This window comes from Ochotona princeps, chromosome 10 (assembly GCF_030435755.1).
Source record: "Ochotona princeps isolate mOchPri1 chromosome 10, mOchPri1.hap1, whole genome shotgun sequence".
Classification (NCBI taxonomy): Eukaryota; Metazoa; Chordata; class Mammalia; order Lagomorpha; family Ochotonidae; genus Ochotona; species Ochotona princeps.
The window spans coordinates 4,126,489-4,149,187 of NC_080841.1; the positions used below are offsets into that span (position 1 = coordinate 4,126,489).

At 38.7% G+C, this 22,699-nt stretch overlaps 1 non-coding gene across 1 annotated transcript; it reads right to left on the reverse strand.

Moving 5' to 3' along the window:
* Nucleotides 1-8,659: 8,659 nt before the first annotated feature.
* LOC118759149 (U6 spliceosomal RNA) lies at nt 8,660-8,764 on the reverse strand. The gene has a single exon (XR_004996003.2). It is a non-coding gene; the product is annotated as a U6 spliceosomal RNA (small nuclear RNA).
* Between the last annotated feature and the right edge of the window lie 13,935 nt (nt 8,765-22,699).

Genomic DNA, 22,699 nt, shown 5'->3' on the forward strand with positions numbered 1-22,699 from the left:
GGGAGCTGGATGGGAAGTGGAGCAGCCGGGATTAGAACCGGCGCCCATATGGGATCCCAGGGCTTTCAAGGCGAGGACTTTAGCCGCTTGGCTACGCTGCCGGGCCCTGGACACCAATTTAAGTCACAGTTGTTCCACTTATGATGAAGCTCCCTGCCTAAGAAAGCAATGGGGGATGGCCCACATTCCTGAGCCGTTCCACCCAGGCAGGAACCCTGGAAGAATATCCTTGCTCCTGGTATTAGATTGACTCAGCTCTAGCCATTGCAGTCATTTAGGGAGTGAACCACAGAATGGAAGATTCTCTCTCTCTCTCTCTATTTGTGTGTTTGCTTCTATTTGTAAATATGCATTTTAAATAAAAATAAATAATTTTTTTAAGTTGTTGCCATTTGAGTTACAGTTGAGCTTATTTAGGCATGTCAAGAAGAAACAAATCAAAGACTCCCAGACAGGAGTTGAGGCTAGCAGAGGAATGGGGGAGCCAGCAGCTGAAAGAACAAGATGGAAAGAGGATGTGGCAATTCCCACGAGGGATGATGAGATTTATACAACTGAGTCCACAGTTGTGCATCCCAATCTGCCTACTGTGTTGGCAATGAATCCGAGGCTAGGCTACTGACCGGAATAAAAAAGCAATCAATAAAGGGAAGATAAACTTCTCATGACACATGTGTAAGACGGTGAGGCAATTAAGTAAACAAGAATTTTGAGATCTATTATTTCCAGACTAACCATTGTTTTCACAATGTGTGCATCAAAAAAAGTTCGTAACATGAAATTTTACAAGAGAATCTGTTTATGGTGCACATTTAATAACATTACCACAGAATTTTGATGCATTGAATATTTTCATTTTAAAAATTATATTTCTTAAGGAAAAGAAGAAGCCACCAATTATTCACTAAGACAATATGACAATCGCCTAATGACTTTCAAATGGAATAACATGAAAATACTACTGTAATAAAATATGTAATAGTTATATACAATTATATAGGATTGACTTCCTGGCTCTCTGTTTTAGCCTGGTTCCATGATGGCTATTTTAGCTCTTTGGAGTGGTAACTAGCGGATTAAAGAGCTCTCTCTCTCTCTCTCTCTCTGTCTCTCTCAGTGTGTGTCACTTGACTATGCAAAATGAAAAATTTTGAAATGTGTACTTTTGGATGGAGTCATGCAAACAAAAATGTATCTTTAATAATGCATGGCTTGACGTCAGCTGGTATGGTGTAGCAAGGTAAACCACTAATTGGGATGGTAAATTGTACTGCCTCATCAACCCCTGGCTACGCTATCTGATCCAGTTCTCTGATAATGCTCCTGGAAGGAGCTCCTGGAAGGGCTTGGGCCCCTGCCACTCATGTAGGAGCTCTGGGCAAATTTTCTGGCTCCTAGCTGCAGCCTGGTCTAGCCCTGGGCCTTTCCCAATTTCCACATCTTTACTTCTTCTCTTTGCCACTTTGTCTTTAAGGTAAATGTACATTTTATATAAATTTTAATTTATCTGATTGTATATGTAATTTTTGTCATAGAATTAAAATCACATTTTTATTACTAAATGTAACTCTCAAGTTCATTAAACTCTCATTCTGTCTGAAAATAGTTACTAATATATACATAAAGGTATTAAAAATATTCCTGGGGAAACAGAATTTAATAGCAGGTTTATTTTGGCAATAACACTTCCTTGTATCTAGATAGGTTTTCCATAAAGTGCATTTCCATGAATTCTTTGAAGATCCTTTCATCTGTAAATATTCGGTTTTAGAATTTAATTTACAATGTTATATTATTTATATTCTATTTTGAATGCATGTGGTGAGAACAAAGAATGCTGGTATTAAGAGGTTCTTACACGTGACCACCATTATTTTCACACTGGTAGGAATATGGCAATAGCCTTAACCCTCACCATATTCAATTAAAACGTGATTATATTAATTGCTTTAGTCAATAAACTATGATAGGAACCCCAGATACAATGTTTTTTTGAATTACATAATGTTGTTTCTTACTGTAGAAAAGGTTAGGCCCTTATGGCTTAGATGCTTCTGCTTTTCCAATTCATTTTGCAGACCAAATGGCTCACAACTGATTCATCCTTGTGGTCTTAAAGTGTTGAGATACTAAGAGAATTTATCATTGAAATGAACTTCGTTCTGATTTATGGGAGATCATTGAAGGTTATTTGTTCATGCAATCACTTACTAGAACTCTTTAGATCCTTTTGGCCCTTTCTGTAAGTGAATATCAATGTCCATTATTCCAACCAGAGACATTGCCAACACAAGGTGACTATGTGGCAGACTTGATTTGCATTTTGTACTGCTGTCTGTGTGTTTAAATTGTGTTGTTGCTTTATCTCTCTGCAAGGCTTCCTTAAATCTTGAAAGAATAATACACACATATTAAAAGAATAATACAGGGCCCGGCAGCGTAGCCAAGCGGCTAAAGTCCTCGCCTTGAAAGCCCCGGGATCCCATATGGGTGCCGGTTCTAATCCCGGCTGCTCCACTTCCCATCCAGCTCCCTGCTTGTGGCCTGGGAAAGCAGTCGAGGACGGCCCAAGGCTTTGGGACCCTGCACCCGCGTGGGAGACCCGGAGGAGGTTCCTGGTTCCCGGCTTCGGATTGGCGCGCACTGGCCCCTTGCGGCTCACTTGGGGAGTGAAACATCGGATGGAGGATCTTCCTCTCTGTCTCTCCTCCTCTCTGTATATCCAGCTTTCCAATAATAATACAATTTAAAAAAAAAAAGAAAAAAAAGAATAATACACACATGTTATTCTTTCACATGCCATGTTCTTCATGATAGTGCATTAAAGAAATAAAAAGAACAAAGCTCAAGGCGAAGAGTGGATGAGAAGAAGCAAAGCATGTGCTTACAAATTCTAATTCTTCAGGCAGCTTCCCCTGTTTCAGTGTTCTTCAGCCTAGTTTTCATCCAATGAAAGAGTTCATAACTTCAGACTGTCCAGCTGTAGGCAACCGCGAAGATTGTCTTGAACTAGACAAGTGCTACGCTACTTGGAAAAAGGCAGCCAATCGTGGGCTCAGTTAATGCCAAATTTGTATTAATTATGAATGTGTGCCAGCACCCTGGCTTTATTATTATTATTTAATATACGTGGGGAGGGCACAGCGCAGTGGTCTAGTGGCTCCAGTCCTTCCTTTGAGTGTGCTGGAATCCCATATGGGTGCCGTTTCTAATCCCAGCAGCCCTGCTTCCCATCTAGCTTCCTGCTTGTGGCCTGGGAAAGCAGTAGGAACCCTGCATTTGCATGGGAGACCCAGATGAGGTTCTGGCTCCTGGCTTCAGATCAGCGTAGCACCGGCCATTGTAGTCACTTGGGGAGTAAATCAGAGGATGAGAGATCTTCCTCTCTGTCTCTCCTCTCTGTATATTCAACTTTGCAACAAAAATAAATAAATAATTTTTTCAAAAAAAAAAAAGATATGTGGGAAATGCTGGGAATGCAGCATCAGGAATATGCCACCCCAACCCCATATGGGAGCTGCAGATCACCCAGAGAAGGGGGTCTGGGAGTGGTTGGAGTAGCAGTGACTGAAGGCATGTTTGATAGGCGAGGGATGGCTTCTTGGAGCTTCCACAGACCAGGTACCAGCACCCACAGGTAAATGAGGGAGCTAAGATGGGGGTCAAGATGGGGGGATCAGAGGGCATGCCTAAGTCAGCTCAAGGTACCCACCCGTGTGGTATGTACAAGATTAGGCTGGAAAGCATGCCTGGCTGGACTAAGCTACAGTATCTGCCTGTGTGTGTGTTGGGGAAGGAGATGGGCCATGTCAGCCTTGGCCAGGACATCCACCAGAATGTGAAAGAACCAGATCTGGGAGCAGATTCTGTAGGGGAATTGTGGATACCTCTGTGGGACTGCAGCACCTACCAAGTTGCTCAAGGGCTGGGTGCGCTGACAAGACAAGCCAGAGTAGACAACAGAACTCAGCTGATATTCACAGGAGTTGAGACATGTAGGAGGCCAGGCTGCACACCACCTGGCATGCATGAGAGGCAGGACAGGGTATGGACCACTCCCGGCTTGACTTTGCCACAATACCCGCTAGTGAGAGCTGTGACTGCACATGGTCATGCCAGCAACCACAATACCTAGCACTGAGAATGGGCCTGGTAGGGGATCTTTGGGGGCTTCAACGCTGGCTGCAGCTCCCACTGATAAGTGTGAGAGCTGGTGCTATGGGTGGATCTGGCTGGGTAAGGCTGCAGCACCCATCAGCATGTGTGGGCTGGGGCTAGTGGTAGGCCACACTGAGCTAAACTCCAGCACCTGCTGATGCTCAAAAGTTAGAATGGGTGTGGGGCAGGCTGGGATAGGATGCAGAATCTACAAATGAGAATCAGTTGGGCTAGGCTGCCATATCCCCCGGTGAGTGCCAGCAATAGGGACTAGCCAATTTCCAGGGCTAGGATCTGGTCTGCTAGGGGAACATGGAGAACTGCCCTACTCAAGCATAGCTCCTGCTGGTGAGCCCAAGTTCCAGGGCTGGGTGGTGCAGTTCAAGCCAGGCTTGGCTGCAACACTTGCTAGCATCCATGTTGACTAGTATAGGGGCAGGCTGGGATAGGTGAGACCACAACACATACTGGCACGAACAAGAACCAAGACAGGGTGCAGCTTGAGCTGGGTTGGAGCACAATATTTGGTTCATGTGAGGGTTGGGGTTGGAATATGCCAGGGTGGGCTAATCTGCTATACTCACTGTTGAGAGCTGGGACTTGGGGCAGGCTGGACTGAGCCAGGCTATAGCACTTTCTGGCAAATGCCATCTCAGGTAGTTTACTATAACTACTTCATAAAATTATAAGAGAAAAGAAAATCTGAGAGGAAAGATGTTAGCTTACAAAATCAAAGTTACAAAGATAAGGTCTCAAGATACAGCAATTTTTATTCTTCGAAAGTTTAGGTCCCCACAACAGTACAATATTCAGTGACACTTGCAATGAGAAAATGACAATGATACAAATATCATCCATCCACTAAGTTCTCAAAATTCATCCAACCTAGCAGAATTTTATTTAAAATGAACATGTGAAACTCTGAAAATTTTACACACACATACATATACATACAAACAAAACCCTTCCACTTAACACATGCATTAATCAAGTTATAAAAATCAAGGCAATGTACACAAATAAGCTGTTTTTCCTAAAACTAGAAATGAACAATCAAAAAATGAAATATTTGTAGCAGTATCAAAAATAAAAAAAAAGGCAAAATATTCCACTCTGAAAACTACACAATTTTTCTAGAGTAAATTTTTTTTATTAATTATTTTGCATTATGTGACAGTTTCATAGGCTCTGGGAATCCTCCCACCCCTCCCCCTCCCCTCCCCCTGGTGGATTCCTCCACCTTGATGCAGTATTACAGTTCAAATTCAATCAAGATTCTTTCCTTGCAAACATATACCAAGCATAGAGTCCAGCTACTTATTGTCCAGATGGGTTGAACAGTTTCTTGGGGAGACCATTTCTGGTCCGAAGTTAGAGTTGGTAGAATATCATCCCAGTTGATTAAAAGTCCCAATATAACATCAACAGCAGTTTGCAATATTATGGAATTGACATGGTTTTGAGTAACCAGTGTGTTAAAAAAAAAAAAAAAAAGCAAGTCCTAACCACAACCTATGATTAGCTCATTGACATTTCAATTTTAGTTTTTATACAGCACCGGCTGCTATATACCTTAAAATGGCTATAAGGTACCATTCAGCTGTCTCGTGTCTATTTCATTTTAATATTTAGCCTTGTTGTGTTGAAGTATAATTTTGCTGATCTTGGCAGATTTTAGGATAATCTAGACTGGTTTGTAACTCTAACAAGACATTTGTCGACATATAAGGTGCAGAACACTTTTTTTGTTGGGGGGGGTGTGCAGGAAAATCGTCAACACCATGGTGAGGAGTAACTAATCTTTGTGACCCACCCAGCGAGGCATGAGCCAATCCACGCCAGCTCTTTCCTGTCAGATTTCAAGCTCTACTTTCTGTTGTTTGTCTATTTATTTTAGTTTTTTTTTTAGTTTGTATGATTGTTTGCTTGCTGTGAGGGGTTTTCGGAGCGATCCCGATGGTCATTGCGAGGGAGGGTGAGGATCCAGAGGTGGAGCCAGGCTCGGACCAGAGAAAGCTCTCTTCCCTGGTCCCGAAGGACATTTATTGTTGTTCTGTTTCCGCGGACCACTCAGGGCTTCTGGTTGTCTTTCCGATGACGTTGGTTTCTGCACAGTAGTGTTTGGACTTCTTCCATCCACTGCAGAAGCTCTGGTTGAGACAACAGACTCAAAGTGGCACTAAACAACAATAAAACTATTATACCAATGCATGAGGGGGGAATCGGGTGCGATCCTGACAACCTCTTAACAGGAGGTCATGTGCATGGAGCAGGGGGGCACTCCAGAGTGGAGCAGGTGGTAAGGAGGAAGCTTGGATCCCAACCATGAAGACTCCCAGACCTTCACCACAAACTATTAATACGAGCAACAAGGACTATATCCCAACTGCCAAGGAGGCCACAGGGAATTTCTAGAGTAAATTTGAAGATACATAATGAAGTAGAAGGAATTTAAACTCATGGTTGAAAGACTTTGTTCACGTGTCAGTACAGTACTCCTAAGGTTGTTCTGTATACTTCTTGCAACCACCACCAAAATCCAGATATCACTAACTTACAAGAATGGAAACTATAGCCTAAATCTCATATATAATCATAAGGGACACTAAATACCAAAACACGTTGATTTCTTTTTAATTGCAGATAATACAAACCTAAAATCATGAAACAAGTGCAGGGATAACATAAACATAAGTAACAGTAGTGGACTAGGAAATGCCACCCAGAAATGACACTTGAAAGATATGTTCAAGTGATTAATTTGACTTAAATGTGTACCTGCAGTGGTCAAATTCAGAGCTCAAAAGTGGAAAGTTGGTTGCCAGAGATGGGGTAGGAGGAAAATACACTGTTGTTTGACACTCTGAATACTTAGAAAGCTGAAGAGTCCTGCCATCTGAGTATACACCAGAATAGGTAAGTGTAACAGTAAGGAGCTTTATACCTAAAAATGGTCAAGATGGTAAATTTTATCTTACAAATATTATTCTACTAATTTGGCTAACTCCAAAGTAGTTTCCAAATGATTCATCTGAAAATTTTCTTAAGAACTCATAACCGGTATTATAATCTTCTGCTAAATTTGATTATTATGGCAAAATAAGCTTAGAGTTATTAAAGTGTAAAACAATATTTTGGCTAATAAAATATCTAGTATAAAATGCATTTACTGGGAATGTAGAACCATTAGCCTATTTAATTAAGGTATTTTCTACAAAGTTTCTCCATTATTTTAATGTGCACTGTAAGCACACAATTATGATTCATGTTTTTGTTAAATAAAACATTTAAAGGGTGGATGGTTCTTTCAAATATTTAATTTAAATCTAAGTTATCATTTCCTTAATAATGTATTTCCTTTAAAATGTACTGAGTGTGTAGCTGTGTTCTTTTACATGGGCACATAGTTTAGTTTTTATGTAATCATAGGGTGAAGTGAAGGTATCACTTCACCTCCATTTAAATTTATTTAACAGCATAACATCAATGCATGTTGTAGAATATGCTTAGCACTAAGCTTGGAGTGGCAAGTACAATACTGCAGGATTCAATCGTAATTGCTGGCAATAGAAGCAGCTACAAATTTTGCTAAATCACTGATGTTGAAGTATTATGAGCTAAGATGAATGCCACGTTGCTGACTGTGCCTTATCCAAAAGTGTCCTACAAACATCACAGCAACAAAGGCCCTAAAGTTCCTGGTGCAGTCTAGGGCTTCCTTTTTTTTTTTTTTTTCCTTTTTTTTTAAAATTTCATTTTATGACAGTTTCATAGGCTCTGGGATTCCCCCAACCCTTCCAAAATGCCCTCCCCCCATATTGGAATCAACCATATTGTTACAGTAGTATAGTTCATGTCCAGTCATGATTCCTTCATTGCGGGCATGGACCCTGCGGAGAGTCCACCATCTGATTGTCCAGATAAATTCAACAGTCTCACTGGGAGACCATCCCTGATCTGAAAGTAGAGCTGGCAGAATATCATCCACTCCAATGAAAAGCCACAACACAACTTCAACAACAATTTACACCATCATGAAGTTAATTGGCATGGTATTGAGTGACTGATACGTTTAGAAAATCCAAGTTCTCAACCACATATTGTGACTACTTCATTGACATTTGAATTTTAGTTTATACACAACCGACTGCTAGACACCTTAAAATGGTTATAGGGTACTATTCAGCTGTCTCGTGTCTATTTTCATTTTTATATTTAGCAGCTTATAGTATTCAAGCATGATTTTTACTGAACTTTGTGAATTTTAGGATAGTCCAAACAGGTTTATAATTCAAACATGTTAACAATTGAGGAGCAGAACAGTTTTAGGAGGGATGTGTAGAGAAATCTTCACTACCTTAGTAGGAATAACTAATCTTTGTGTCGCACCTAGTAAGGTGCATGGGAGTCCAAGCTGACTGTTTCCTGTCTGTTCTAAGCTTTCCTTATTGGTCTCTGTCTATCTGATCTAATTTTGGGGGGTGGGGCTCCAGAGCAACCAAAACATAAGGAACACATCACGAATTTGCATATCACCCTTGCACAGGGGCGATGCTAATCTTCTTTGTATCCTTCCAATGTTAGTTTACGTACTGCCGAAGCAAGCATGGGGGTTCCCTTTTCTAAGGCAGAGTGGTTTGCCCGTGTTAGCATTCAACTGAACCACCTGTAAGATCACTTCATGTAGCTGCATCTCCTACTCCAATAAAACTTCACAATTTTTGCTTTCTCACAATTAAAGGTAAACTTATATGAAGCCCAAAAGTGGTGCCTTATTTTTCCCTTGCGCTTTTTTTTTTTTTTGCAGGAAATTGGAAGCCTGTGAAATCAGTTCCTATCCCTATATTCCTTAGGAATTGTGCATGTAATGAATGCATTTTAAAGCTAAACCATTAGAAACATTCATTATGTAAAGGGAAATAAAACCAGTTGACTATTATTTGAATATAATTCTAAAAGGTCATTGGAAAGTAGAATTAAAAATTAAATCATGTTGCACAGTTACATTTTAAAAACCATGTATAGTTTTCCCACAATGGGCATGACCCATTTTGAAGAAACACTAAAATGCATGGATTAAGTATTGCACCAAAGTAACCTTATTTTTCAATTCTGTTTCCCACACACTTTTTGAAGTATTGTCGCATAAGTACATTTTGATAGTGGATGATTTCCATTTAGAAACATGGTCATGTACCTTTTAAAAATGCCTTATGGTACAATGAAGCCCTAAGAAAGAAGTTCTTCTTATCCCTTGGTAAAATTAGAGCAAATGGTATTGGGATACTGTCCCCATGTCAGAGCGTACACGTATGCTGTCTAAGGTACCTGCGTTGGTGCCTGGATTTCGAACGCAGCACATCAGGGGATAACTCGATGCTGAGGGGCTGAGGAAACATGACCTTACAGGTCAGCATGAGTATGAGTCATTTAGTATCCATATTTCTTAACAAAAAACAGAAACCCTGCTTCCTCCTCTATGCTCTCCTTGACAACCCCAGTGTCAATCACATGGTGTGCGCCTTTGTGACAACACGGGGGATCAAAAACACATATTAAAGTGTTGCTGTTTTTTTTTTTTTTTTCTAATGTCCTCTAAATTCGCCCTGAAACTTCCATTGTAAATTAGCAAGCACTACTTCAGGATGGTTTTGTTGTTGTTTATTTGCTTGTTTTCAAGTTCCTGCAGTACAGTTGACTTTTCTTATTTCATTAACAGTGTATTCCATGGACAGTTAGCTAAGCTAGAAGTTTAGTAAATGGAAAACAAGCAAGGAAGAGGTTCTGGAAATGGACTCTACTGGTTTTTAGCTTAGATTGATGTCTGTTCATAGCCCTGTGCCTGATACTTTTGCTACAGAGATCTCCTGTAAGTTTATGTTTATGGACTAACAGAAGAGATACAAAGGGATTTATGTAAGTGCTGATATTTTCAAATTACTCTGTCACAAACATTAAGTTCTCAACCCAACTTCTCTGCCTGCCTACTCCCTCATTCTTTCAAGGCAGCCTTCCTCATTATCTGATCAACCATTTCCTTTTTTTAACCTTTAAGCGGTGCCTCTGAAATCCATGGGTAAAAATCTGACTAAAGTCAGGATGTGTTGGGTGATTTATAAATGACTCAAGTATCTTTCTGGACAGAAACTGCTGCAGTTAGATTGCTTGTGTCTAAGGTGACTGTATTTCCATTTGGAAGGCTCTATGGTCACTAAAAATTTCCTTGTGACAGGAACCATATGTGTTGTCTGTCTAGACGCAAAGATGGGAACTGCCTGGCCATCTCTGCATTCCTCTGGCTCTTGATACTCAGGCCTCACATCCTCACAACCTTGGACTCTGGGCCCATGAAGGACTAGGTGCTTGGCATTTTGACATGATGAATTACACATCTCAAGTTTGGAAATTGCTCCGTGAGTTACTTTAACAGGTTTTTTTTTTTTTTTTATTTTAACTCTGTATTCATTTGGGGTTTGAGCTCACCTTGAGACTTACAAAACATACTTTGATTTTTTAAAAAATCTATTATCAAGATCACAAATGATAAATCTAAGCAAGCAAAAGCAATATAGAAATCTGGCTTTAAGGTTTATAAAGGAGGATTATTTAACGTCTTTACATCCGTTGGATTGGTAGATAATTTCTTCTACATTCTGCATGCATAAATGGTCTGCCATTCTGATATCCTGAGTCCCTGTGCCTGATTCTGTTAACGTTGAAAAAAAATACAGTGTTTTATTTATAATCACACTGAAATGTGAGCATGTAGATTAATACTTTTAGGAAAAACAGGTTAAAGTTACCTATGTAGCAGCATTTTCCCCTTTATTAAATTTCTTGTAACTTTATTTATTCACTTACGTTTTTTTCTCTGAATATAACCCTTGCTAGGTAATTTTCCATCTATTTTCTGTCTTTATAACTGCTGAACATTCTATGAATTATTTATCATCATAGTAGAAATGCAAAAAAGCAGGTTTTGAAAATTGAAACGAGTTGCCCTGGGCAATACACGTAGTAAACGGTAATGTTTTCCCATTCCAAGCTCTATGATCGTGTTAATTCACACCATCCCATGAATTAGACTGGTATATTTCAAATCTATATTTATAATTAAAGACCAAATATCTTTTGACTGCTAAGTCAAGGACAAGAAAATATAGATATAAAAATCAATAGGTAGGTCTGAAAAGGAGAGTTAACCCAATATTTCTTTTTGCTGATTAAAGAAAATATAGGACAATGAAACTGAACACTCAGTGATGCTGATTGTGTTTTACCTTCAAGGTAGGAAAGCTGGTGAAGCACCATGACATTTGGTTAGGGGGTTCTTATCTAAAGGTGTAATATTACTTGCTGATGGAAATGCTTCATCCTTGACAGTCTAACAACTTAAGGACAAAGTCAGGCATTGATTAGCTGTCACACAAGTGCCTTGCCCAATTTAAATCATGTTTGCATTTCCAATGAGTTAAGGATAGCCAACATGATCATGTTGTAAAAGTGTTCTTTAACAGATACATTAAACGAAAATGTATTCATAGTGAAGTATATATTGATCCTGAATAATAAGGAGAAAGTTATAATACTATTATATTTAAACAGGCAATCTCAGTAGGGCAAGCGCTGAATATCTCTGGGATAATAAAAGTTTAAAAATGCCTAGTTGAGTGAAGTCCTTTTCCTTGGCAAAGTACCGAACAAGAGTCTGAGAAGTGACAATACAAACTTTCTCTTACAATTAATATTTTTCACTTTATGCTGTATTCTTTGTGGGCAAGCGGACAACACATTTGATAAATGACTAAGATGACGTGCTCTCGAGGAGGAGTGTAAGCACGTGTTATATGATATTATGTAAAAATGCATGGACTTCTGACAGTCACTAAAAGAAGCATTCCTGCTTCAACTCTGTTGGTAGTCATTTCGTCCTTGTTTCTTGTTTTGATGTTTTGTTTTGCCCCTGTGGGTTTTGTGGGACTGCTGGTTAAGTTGCCAGTTAAAGCTTTGGGTATCTGCCTTCCATATCCGTGTGCTACCCTGAGTCCTAACAGCACTACTTCTGATCTAGCCTCCTGGGAATGCATAACTTGGGAGTCAACAGGCAGTAATTCAAGTTCATGGTCCCTGCTACCCTTGTGAGATACCCAGATGTAGTTCTTGACTCTTAATTCCAGTCTGTCACAGCCCTGATTGCTGTGGGTATTTGGTGAAATGAATTGGTAAATTGATTAATTCTCTCTCTCTCTCTCTCTCTCTCTCTCTCTTACTCTCCCCACCCCAAGCATGTCTATTTCTCCCATGTCAGCACAATGTTTTTTCAAAAAATGTTTTTTTCCTTAAGGGCTATGATTTAATTTTTCCTACAGAAACTGGGGGTGTTTTGTTCTGTGCTCCTTGCTAGAACTTTACTAAGTTAAATATATTAACCCTAATGTGGCTCACATACATTATAACAGTTTTCATGAGTTATTTTATAAAAATGAATATCTACACTTTGATAATTCAATATATTAAGTTTGGTTATCTACAACCTGGTCCAGGCATGAGAATTATTGTGTAAGTGACTTATGATGGGAGTTTTCTCACTTGGAATTAGTAATGTAGTATGGGAAGTAGGACTAGGGAGATTCCAAACAGGAGTGGAAACTCATAAATCACCTTTACAATCTGATGGAATGGAGAGATGCAGAGACAGCATGATGCCTCAAGATGTGGCCCAACTTCAGACAAGTTGGCTGAGTTTTCATAGCCATGTACCACTTGCATATGAGCATAAATAGTGAAATATTAGACCAAAAACAAGTGTATCTCTCTGTGCATAAAACTGAAGCAGATCTGGTAGCTCAAAGCTATGGAGAGTGTGTTTCAGATGTAATGTGGAACAAATTTGGATTGAATGCCTAACACCTGTGGTAGTGCTCTAAGGCAATCAGGATGGATCATCAAGGCTTCCAGCACATATGAAAGAATGATACATTTTCTGTGTTGTACGTTGAGGTATTTCAGCCTCAGATATTGGTTATTAGAAGGCCTCTGGACAATCTCAGGATTTTTATCCGGTAGTATTACAGCTGCTGTATCATGTTGGAATCAGATGTTGTGATAGATAGTAAGATAGATCAATGATAGATAGATGTATAGATAAATAGACATTTGTATGCAGGTAAAATTCTAGATATGTGGATATGTAAGGGTATTTCATTGTTATACAAATGTGAGAACAAACCATACAGATTATCTACAGCTCTTATTTTCCATTCGGACTTAGGCGTCAATCAACAGAGGAGAAGAGGAAGGATTAGGTAGTGAGTCCATAAAACTGGAACTGTTGGGCTCGGCGGCATGGCCTGGTGGCTAAGGTCCTCGCCTTGATCCCATATGGCCGCTGGTTCTAATCCCGGCAGCTCCACTTCCTCTCTATCTCTCCTCCTCTCAGTACATCTGACTTTGTAATAAAAATAAAATAAATCTTTAAAAAAAAAAAAAACTGGAACTGCTAAGAATGATCTAAGCACAGTTTGGTTCTCCCATTGACATGAAGGTAAACTGGATCCAGACTGAGTGATGCCTAGAGTCCACAGGGAAGATGGAGAACAAGTAGCATGTGTTCTTGATGATTCTGTACCCAGAAAGACTTGTCAAGTAGTTCTGAACTTCCAAAGGACTTGATACATAAACCTTCAAGTGGACATAATTAAGGAGGTGATGAAAAAATAAACACATATTGAAATTACTGACTAAGGTGTCGTGATTTGTCTTCATATAAATCTGCTAGACAAAATAATATTAACAGGATTTTAAAGCTAATAGTTGAAAATAATATCTACATTGTGGACTTATAAAAAGTCCTAATAAGAAAGAAAGCTTCTCTTTTGCCCAGTTGTAATTACTTTAACAAACACAGTATGCCCTACTTATCTAACAAGCGAAATAAAGTGGAAGTATTTTAAAATATTTAAACATGAATGTCCCCATAAGAAGCTAAAGGTGTGCTACTAAGTCTAAATATTATCAGGTGATATTTGCAGCTTATGGTTGATTGATAAATTGTTGCTTTGACCCCAGAGGCTCATTCTAAAACACTTACCAAGTCTTGTTATCAATGTATTCTTCATTTTAGTGCACCGAAAAAACATACTCATGACACTTTGCATATATTTTTCCACTTATGAAGTATGTAGAAATTTAACCCTCACAAGTGAAATAAAATGTACCATTAAAATTGGGCTATATATGGGCTAGCTTAAAACATTTGAATGTTTCAGTAAGAACTGATTTTTGGAAATGTGAACTCTGTTCACTTGACATACTTTGTAAATGTCACATATCGTTAGAGATGTGACAGTAAATAAATTGTCAAGTAACACAAATGAAAATCAACCTAAAATCAACAATAATAAATAGCTAATCTGAACACCAGATGGAATTTTAACATCAATTCAATCATCTATAATAAAATTATTTCTAGGTGTGATTGAAAAAAATACATCATAAAAAAAGAGAAAATCATCATATCCAGTTGGTTTAAAAAATCATTGCCAATACACAATGAATGATTATTCTTCACATGGACTTGTTGTGTCATGGGAGATGTTTATAATTCTGGTCGATCTGCAGTGCATCTTGAAAAAAAACCGATTAGAATCAGAGTGAAAAAAACATTAGCTTGAATCAGCAATAAGATGCATTCATTCTATATCATACAGATATGACTTAATGAGATTGATAGTGTCTGGTTGTAGTGCGGAATGTGGAAACGCTAGTACCAGATGAGTATTTAACATTAATGAAAGTGGGTTGTAATGTTGTATTCAGTGCCGTTGGGAAGTAATGATCGTATTTTAACATGAACATGTACTTGGATCAGCAATTCCAATTCTGGGAAGCTATCTGTCAGAAGTATGCTTAATTGCCCACAGTGATACTCAGCAGCGTTCAATGCAATTAGTTTTTTAGTGGTGGAGAAAGAGTAGAAATATTTGAGTTACTTTCTAGCAATGGTAAATGTTTTAAAATAATTTCTAATGTAAAGTAGCATGTCCAAAGATCACAAACGTACAATCAGTAAAGACAATGCTATAACCAGTATTGAGAAATTTTGTAGCTTTCGTTATTTCCAAAATGGAATGATGGTACCTAACAACTGGGATAGCTGTGGTGGTAGTAATGATATGTAACATGGTCATCTAGTAAAGGTCAATTATAGAGTAACAATGGATGTAAATGGTATTTACTTTTCAGATAAACTCATAACCCAAATAATATCCTGCATATTACTATACCAATCTTCATCAACATTTGAACATTGAAGGAGGCAACTGAGTTTCAGTGTGCCGCATGCTTATTTAGGATAACGGTTGTATTTCCTTAGGGTATCCTATATATGTTTTGGCTTGCATGATGAAATGATTAGTATGATGAAACTCAGTTTGCTAGTCCTGTCCTCAAATATTTCAAGAGAGTGTCATTCAACACCAGCAATGCTCTAAAAATAGGTCTCAAGAATTTCATTTTGTTTAACTTTTTTTTTTTCATTTGGACACAAAAATCTCCATTTCTGTTCGCTCCTGACCCCTGGGGACCCCCATTTTATCATCTGCACTGTGCATTTGACTTCATACATTCCATATGTGAGATTCTGTCATTTGGTTTTCTAAAGATGAATCAAGTCGCAAGTACAAATTACATCTATTTTTTATAAATTGTAACATATGCTCTGTTTTTCTCCAACACTAAAAAGGTTGTTGCTAAATGCTTCACGATAAAATAATTTTTTTGTTTTTGTTGTTGTTGTTTCTTATAAAAATCTATATAGGTTAACTCTGTGCTAATACGAAACTATATATATTTTGTCTATTTAGGCATAATTTTTTATTTTGGAATCTGACTAACTGATTTATAAAATTTCTGAAAATATTTGAAGTTTCTTAAATTATGTCACCAGAAGTTGTCTCAAAAAAGATTTTTGCAGCTTGCACAATTTGAAATTTGTATCCAAATCCCTGCAAACAATAAAGAGAAATCTTGATTACATTGCCCTGTTAAATTTCTGTAATTATAACTTGAATTCCTTACATAGTAGAGGGTTAAGTCTGTGTTTATAAAATAAACTGAAAATATGTTACTGTAAACATTAAAATAAAAAGGAAGGAATGATGAGGGAGGGGTGTGTACAGGTGGGAGGAGGCCAATGAGGAGGGGTGAGTGCAGGTGGGAGGAGGATGATGAGGGAGGTGTGTGTACAGTTGGGAGGGGCTGATGAGAGAGGCGTGAGTGCAGGTGGGAGGAGGATGAGGAGGAGGGGTGAGAGCAGGTAGGAGGAGGATGATGAGGGAGGGGTGTGTACAGGTGGGAGGGGCTGATGAGAGAGGCGTGAGTGCAGGTGGGAGGAGGATGAGGAGGAGGGGTGAGAGCAGGTAGGAGGAGGATGATGAGGGAGGGGAGTGTACAGGTGGGAGGAGGATGATGAGGAGGGGTGAGTGCAGGTGGGAGGAGGATGATGAGGGAGGTGTGTGTAAAGTTGGGAGGGGCTGATGAGAGAGGCGTGAGTGCAGGTGGGAGGAGGATGAGGAGGAGGGGTGAGAGCAGGTAGGAGGAGGATGATGAGGGAGGGGTGTGTACAGGTGGGAGGAGGATGATGAGGAGGGGTGAGTGCAGGTGGGAGGAGGATGAGGAGGAAGGGTGAGAGCAGGTAGGAGGAGGATGATGAGGGAGGGGTGTGTACAGGTGGGAGGAGGATGATGAGGGAGGGGTGTGTACAGGTGGGAGGAGGATGATGAGGAGGGGTGAGTGCAGGTAGGAGGAGGATGATGAGGGAGGGGTGTGTACAGGTGGGAGGAGGATGATGAGGGAGGGGTGTGTACAGGTGGGAGGGGCTGATGAGAGAGGCGTGAGTGCAGGTGGGAGGAGGCCAATGAGGAGGGGTGAGTGCAGCTGGGAGGAGACAAGGTAGCAAGGAGCCCTGTGCTCCTACATCAGCATGTTTGAAATACACAGTTTTTTCTCACCTTATATAAATAAAATTATTTAATTAAAATATGCATAGAAATTGAGGGGCATCCATAGGGAATCTTTATGGAAAATGTGTTTTAAGAAAATAAAAATTGTGCATATGTTCCCAAACTTGTTTTGCAGCCAGATAAGCTATCAAGAGCATCAGCACTCACAATGTTTGCTGCTGACAGAGCCAACCCTTGGCCAGCTTGCTGCGCACGCTGGGTGCGGCAGGAGGAGTGTGGAGCACTTCAGTTCCATCACCTGTCACATCTTTGTCTTTGCTGCGGACTTGTGAGGAAAGAGGTGCTTCTGAAACACATCAGTCACAATGACCGGGGTTTCCTTCCGAGCAAGGCAGAAGCCTCGGGACAGGGACTTCACATGCTGTCTATTGTTGCAGGTTTCCTTATATAGCATTGAGGAAATCTCTACCATCAGCTGCTAAAACTCAAAAACTGAACAGATTAGCAATATTTGAAGCATAAATATAAGCAAATTTACCTCATATAGAGAAATAGTAGCACTGACACTTTAAATACAATATATACTGAATAGTATAATTTGAGCTACATGAAGATAGCACAATTTAAGTATTTTCTATTTTTTCTGCTATAAAGTAAGCAAATATCACAGAAAATTAACACAAACTGAAAGGTTTGGCAGATTTTATATATCTCAAATATGTGTTATAATTCTACATAATCTTTACAATATTTTTTTCAAGGATCCAAAGAGTAAAATTACCCATTATAATACCAACATCTGAGTGTTCCTATTTTAATGATGTGAAGAGTGAATGTCAGAAGATGAGAATTCTTAGAGAGCAAAAGGTTGAATTTATTATTAATAAGTATGTCTTATTAAAAGCTTCATTATACAATCAGAAGAATTTTCAAGTATGTCGTTAGAATCAAGTTGTAATGCTTTAAAATAATCTATTTGACATTTCTATCATAAACAATTAACCAATTCTGAAATTGTAAAGTATATAAATTCTACAGAAAGTTTGATACATAAATTGCATTCAAAGAATTTTGCTGAACTTCAACTGTAAATGTCCAGGCAATTTATAAAATGTAATTATGTATAATCTTTTTAGAAGAAATAATTGTCCTTTTTTAAAAAAGATTTATTTATTTTTATTACAAAGACAGATATACAGAGAGGAGAGACAGAGAGGAAGATCTTCCGTCCAATGATTCACTCCCCAGGTGAGCGCAACGGCCAGTGCTGAGCCGATCCGAAGCCGGGAACCAGGAACCTCTTCTGGGTCTCCCATGTGGATGCAGGGTCCCAAAGGATTGGGCCGTCCTCGACTGCTTTCCCAGGCCACAAGCAGGGAGCTGGATGGGAAGTGGAGCTGCCGGGATTAGAACCGACTCCCATGTGGGATCCTGGCGTGTTGAAGGAAAGGACTTTAGCCGCTAGGCCACGGTACTGGGCCCAATATTTGTCCTTTTTATCCTTCTACAGCCCAATTTTACTTCTAATATATTTGACTACGGAATATAATCTCAAAATAGTCTAGATAAAAATTAAGTTAGACTTGAATTAACGAATATGCTCAAAATTAGAAAACATAATTTGGTTACATTTAAAATATAAAATAATTCTAAATAAACCATCCTTACATTATTTTGTTTCTATGACTTCAACATTTTCAAGTAGGGACTGAATTCAAATCAGAGAGTAAAATAAATTCGTTGATGGAGTATCTGAACATTATTAGCATATAAATATGTAATTATGTAAAGTAATACATGCTGATAGTTAATTAAAAGTATTAGAAATTAAGACATACAAAAATATTAAAATATTACTATAATTTACTGACACGGAGCTTCAAAAATGTAAATAACTATTGGGACCTGCTTTGTGGTGCCTCAGGTCGAGCCACTAGCTGTGACACTGGCATGCCTTATGGTTACTGGTTTTGGTCCTGGCTATTCTACTTCATTTTTTTTTTTTTTTTTTTTTTAAAGATTTATTCATTTTATTACAGCCAGATATACACAGAAGAGGAGAGACAGAGAGGAAGATCTTCCGTCCGATGATTCACTCCCCAAGTGAGCCGCAACGGGCCAATGCGCTATTCTACTTCTAATCCAGCATCCTGTTAAAGAACCTGAAATAATTGAAAATGATGTTTGAACTGTATGGACCACTGCCACACATATGGTACACCTGACGCCTGGCTTATGCCTGGTCAAACTCCAATGCTTGTGACAATTAGGCAGTGAATTAATTCATGGATTATTTCTTTTTATCTTCCATTTAATCCCCAGAGCTGCTTTTAAATCAATCAATCAATCTTTATTAAAAAGATAAGCAACTATTGATGAGGAAGAGGTTACTGTTTTATAGAGAATAAGCACAGAAAATTATAAACAAGTAGCATGCGTGTGGTGACTTTGAATTTGTTGTTTAACTGCCTTGTCCATACTGAGAATTTCTGTTTGTTCTTCACTATTGGACTCTGATTCTACAAATGCTAAATACTTCTGAAACAAACAGAAGCCATTCTGCTGCTTATTCACCCTTTCTTTTTTTAATAAGAAAACCTTAACTTCATCTATTACAATAGTAAAATGGATTCATTTGTTTGGGAAAAGAGGGGCATTATAAAAACACAAGTGGCCTTCTTACACTGTGACAATAGCAGGATCTATAGTAAGAGGCTTCTGTGAAAGTGTTCATTTAACATGTAGGAAAAAACAACAAAGACCCTAGGAAAATGGAGAATGGCTTTTTCACCTGCTCTGGTAATTGATATTCTGCATCTGCGTAACTTACATGGAAAGCAAAGTATGGTTGCCATTTAACACCCCAAACTGGTTGGATGTGTAGTCGTAGAACCCACAGATGTGGTCTGCTTGCCTGATGTTTGGAAGGCCCTTCATTTACATATGATGGTAGAACAAAGTCGATATTTTTTGCAAAACATAGAGCGAGGGACCTGGTAGGCATTGCTCAATTCTGACACTCCCATGGAGTTAGGGGTGAACATTCTTACACATCGGAATTGGAGCCAAGAGTTCTGAAATCAGCTTGTGTCCCATTTCCTGGTTTGTCAATAGAGATCATTATCTTTTCAGATTGATCAGAGATGCTGTGTTCTTTAGGAAATTTAGGATGGTTAGGAGTGTTCCTGTTGTTCCTAGGGTTATGTGAAGGGAGCAGTTACATTTGGCCCGGTCCTGGTATTCCCTTACCCAAATCACTCCAAGACAAAGTTGACCACTGAGGGTCTTACCTATTGCAGAAATAGGTAAGCCTGGCACCTGTAAGGCAAGGTCTTTAGCCACCAGGTTTGAAACGACTTTTTATTAGAAAACTCAGAAGTAAAAATTCAGTAATTTTTCCAGTACAAAAGGAGTATACTTTTAAACCACGGATCTTCAATCAGGCCATTGAGAAGGAAGGATACTTCATAAATTCTAGTCTATATATATATATATTTGTTTTTTTCAGTTCTTTTTTTTTTAATTATTTATTATTTAACTTCAGTAATTACATTGTATTATGTGACACAATTACATAGATACTTGGGTTCTCCCCACCCCTCCCCAAACCCTCCCACCATGGTGGATTTTGCATAACCACAGCTCAAGTTCAGTTGAGATTCCCCCATTGCAAGCGTATACCAAACATAGAGTCCAGCATCTTATTGTCCAGTCAAGTTCAACGGCTTCTTAGGTATACCCTCTCTGGTCTATATATTTTTTAATATAGAACTTGAATGCCTTGATCCCTTTCTCCCTTGAGGACAATAGCGTAGGGCAGGCAGGACACGGTAGACTCTGAAGAGGTCTCTGCAGAGGGTGTGGAGTCTTTGTCCAGATATGCTGCTGATGAGCAAACTAGGCTACAGTTCGAGGACTGACAAGCACTGCTTTAATCCTGCATTTTACCGACCCTGGTTTTCCAAATATTTGGACACATTGTCTTGGCCTTCTCTCACCGCAGGGCTCTCTGAGTTCAGGCGATGCAGCCGAGGCAGCTGATGGGCTCAGTGACAGCAGTCCACCGCCACAATAACCACTGTGCGTGTAATAGACACTCTGCCTTCTGAAGAGTCAGCATGCCGCAGCTTTAAAAGGTGCTAAACTCTTTCTAAACTGTTTGTAATAAAACGGAATGTGGCTGAGCTTCAGCTCAGCAGTAAGCAATGATCTTTGGAATAGTTGGGCATCATTCTAAATGTTTTATAACAGGAAGGAATTTGAGGATTGGTGCTGACAATGTGCTTCTGTATTTTGATATGCCTCGCAAATTATAGCATTAGGAGAATGTTGGAGTTTGCAGGTGGCTATACTCAATTCTATGTTTAAATTGAACAGAGTGAAATCATGACGTGGTTTTCAGAGCATGTGTTTTACCACCGCAGTGTATTCATAATCATGAATAGTTCTCATCTCTTAATATGCATCTTTGAAAGGTAATTATGTCAGAAATTTATAGTTAAATTTTTAAAACTATATTGAAGTCCTTTGTTAATATCAATTTGTTACAAAACTTTGAATCCTAATTGCATCTTAGTGAAATCAGTCAAAAGACAATTACAAACATAAATAAGATATTTTTAATTTGAAGAACAGTGAAAAACATTTTGTGTTTATCTTAATTTTTAAAATGTTTACAAAAGGAACAGACTATGAAATAATTTCCTAGAGTAAAACCTTCCTTTGATGCTTACTATGTGTAGTTTCTTCACGCCTCTCCTGATCTTACTTCCTTTTAAATAATAATAATAATAATAATAATAATAATATGACTAGGGCACTGTGATAATAAAATAAATTGTGCTTAGACTACTCTCAGGTATGTGACATCATCATGGTAGTAGTAACGCTACTACCAGAGACAGAGATTATAGTCACTGAGCAATTAGGTAATTATTGGAGCTTAGGAATTATGAGTTGCAGAGTTAATTGCAAAGAAAGTGTGAGCATTCCTATTTTCTCACATTCATGTCAAATTCATTTTTATAGGAGGACATTTTCCCCATATTTTATGAGGTACTCACACTGATAATTCCTTCCCGATGACTATGTTCCTGCTTCCTCTATATGGGTATTGTTGACCGATTGTGTTCTTTAAAATGTAACATCAGAAAATAGGACAAGTCTCACAATTTACGATTATAAATGGAATAAAGAGGGGAGAGTTGAGGAGAGAACAAAAGAACCAGCCCCAGGTTGACTTGGAGCCATACACGTTACAATTAACATTTTAAACCAAATATGTGTTTTCTTAGTGCATTCATGTGCCACTCTCTAAATACATCATTTTGAGCAAGATAGTTAACCTCTCTAACTCATAGCTCTTGCATCTGAAAAATTAGAATAACAGAAACATCCTTTGTGGGTTATTATTTAATCCAAATGATTTTTCAAAATTTATTTTTAGGTACGATGAGACTGGTGCAGAGTCCACTGATTGACACAGTCTATCTTAGAGTTTCCCCTTGTCCAGTTTTCCGCTGCAAGCATATAGCTGAGGTGGTTGATTAATCTACTCCATCTTCTATCTTTTCTTGGTT